This window comes from Dama dama, chromosome Y (assembly GCF_033118175.1).
Source record: "Dama dama isolate Ldn47 chromosome Y, ASM3311817v1, whole genome shotgun sequence".
Classification (NCBI taxonomy): domain Eukaryota; kingdom Metazoa; phylum Chordata; class Mammalia; order Artiodactyla; family Cervidae; genus Dama; species Dama dama.
Window position 1 is genome coordinate 8,673,405 of NC_083715.1, and position 2,564 is coordinate 8,675,968.

Here is a 2,564-nt window from a genome sequence, read left to right on the forward strand (position 1 = left end):
GCTGAAAAAAGCATCTTTCAAGTCCAACACAGTGTACCAAGTGTACTCAGGCAGTAAACTGCTCAGGAGGGTATACGGGTTAGGGACAGTAGGGTGTATGTCACTCACCCGTTTGTTGACTTCTCGCAGGTCTTGGACAGGTCTGTAATCTGTCCCCCCTGGCTTCTTCACCGGCAGTAAGGGGATGTTCCAAGGGGCTTGGCACCACTTGAGAATTCCAGCATCCATGAGCCGTCGAATCTGGGGAGTGATCCCCCGCCGAGCTTCCTGGCTCATAGGGTACTGTCTCACCCTCACAGGAATTGCCTCAGCCTTTAGCTCGATGACGACCGGATGTCTTTGTTTGGCCAGTTCCATTCCTGCTGTTTCTGCCCAGGCCAATGGGTATTTATGGACCCACGGTTGTACATCTGGTGCTATAACCTCTGAGGGCTTAGGCGCAAAACGTCTGTATTCATCTCTTAAAGCTAGGGATAAGACATGTGTCGGTTGTCCAAGTTCCATCCGTGACTGACATTCCCCCAGGGTCAAAATGGATCTGGGCATTAACTTAGTCAACAAGTCTCTTCCAAGTAGAGGGGCTGGGCATTCTGGTATCACCAAAAATGAATGGGACACCTGGTGGGTCCCCAGATTTACTTTCCGTTCTGTGGTCCAACAGTATCTTTTTGTCCCCGTGGCTCCCTGCACCAAGCTGGTTTTCTTAGACATTGGTCCCAGTTTTTGGTTTAAAACAGAGTGTTGGGCTCCAGTATCTACCATGAAGCCAACGGGTTTCCCCTCCACATGTATGGTTACCCAGGACTCGGGGAGGGGTGCCGAGTCTTGACTCCCCTAGTCACTGTCTTCCCCCGCATATAGAACTTGAGTTTCAGGGGAGATTCTCTCTCTCTGGGTTGTTCCTCTTTTCAGGTCCCTCTTAAGGCACTCGTTTTTCCAGTGCCCCCGTTCTTTGCAGTAAGTGCACTGATCTTTCTTTAGGGCCTGCCTTTTTGGTCTCTCTTTTTCTCCAGTCTGGGGGTCTCAAGGCTCCCAACTTCTGTTCCAGCCTTCATCCCCGCAAAAAGAATCTGGGCTAGCTCCCTCTGGTTCTTCCGGTTTTCCTTTGCCCTATGTTCCCTATCTTCCTTCCTGATCTTCTCAGCTAATCCCCTTTCCTCCCATCGAATTCGCTCCTCCCTTTCTTCTGGGGTCTCTCTATTATTAAATACCTTTTCAGCTGCTTTCAGTAAATCTTGTATTGTCTGTTCTCCCAACCCCTCTATCTTTTGTAATTTCCTCCTAATATCTGGGGCTGCCTAATTTACAAACGCTAACAGAACTGCAGCGCGTGACTCCTCAGCCTGGGGGTCCATAGGTGTATATTGCCTGAAAGCTTCTGTAAGCCTCTCTAGGAAGGCTGATGGGCTCTCAGTGGGCTCTTGCCTTACTAAATTTACCTTCGCCAAATTTGTCGGCTTTCTAGCTGCGGCCTGCAGGCCAGCCATTAGAGTCTGGCGGTACACTCGGAGACGCTCCCTACATTCCACTCGCTCAAAATCCCAGTTAGGCCGCAACAGAGGAAACCCCTCGTCCATGAGATGAGGCTGGGCGGTTGGTCTCCCGTTGACCCCCGGGACCTGTTTCCATGCCTCTGCCAGAATTCGCTCCCGTTCTTCTGTGGTGAAGAGCACCTGCAACAGCTGCTGACAATCATCCCAGTTGGGGTTGTGAGTGAACAAAATGGAATCTAAGAGGTCAATGAGGCCTTGGGGTTTCTCTGAGAAAGGAGGGTTCTGGGTTTTCCAATTATACAGGTCACTCATGGAAAAGGGCCAGTACTAATAGGTTCGCTCTCCATTCGGGTTAGCTGGTCCCACTCGGACGGGGAGCACCTGAACAGTAGATGAAGGTAACTCTGGGTCCCCAGAGTCTTGTCCACCCCTATCACCCCTAGTTCTCCCCCGGGTCCCCAATGCTGCCCCACCCTCACGGTTGGTTCCCGTTGACCCTCTTAATCCTCTCGGTTCACCCGTGGGAGCTTCTCTCCTCGGAGAGAATTGCAAGGGCGGCGCATGTGGCGGAGGCCTTATCTCCATTTCTAGATCTATCAGGTTTGGATAAGATGATTCCTGAAGAACTGGTTTTGGGTCCTCTTTCTTTCTGGTTTCTTCTGGGGGAGGTCTCCATCACCAGGACCTGTGAATTGGAAGAACTAGGAGGTTTGTGAATGAAAGGTTTTAACCACTTAGGCGGATTTTCCACTAGATCTTGCCAGACCATGACATAGGGGACCTGATCCGGATGGCCCCAGGGATCAGGAGCCATAATCTTCTCCTTCACAGCCTGTATGATGGACGGTTGAAAGGTGCCTTCCGGAGGCCATCCAACCTGGAAGGCGGGCCACTCTGCAGAGCAAAAGTTTATTAATTTACTTTTCTTGACTAGTAAAGACAAGTTATGGGCCCTGGCCCTGACATCTGAAAAATGGTCAGTCATGAAAGAAAGTGGGGTAGATTCCCCCTGACCCATGATCAAAGAATAAATAGTAGAGGAGAGAGAGAGAGAAGTCACTGAGAACGACC

At 50.7% G+C, this 2,564-nt stretch overlaps 1 pseudogene; it reads right to left on the reverse strand.

The window, feature by feature from the left end:
* Positions 1–1,163: 1,163 nt before the first annotated feature.
* LOC133053545 (uncharacterized) lies at positions 1,164–2,078 on the reverse strand (annotated as a pseudogene).
* Between the last annotated feature and the right edge of the window lie 486 nt (positions 2,079–2,564).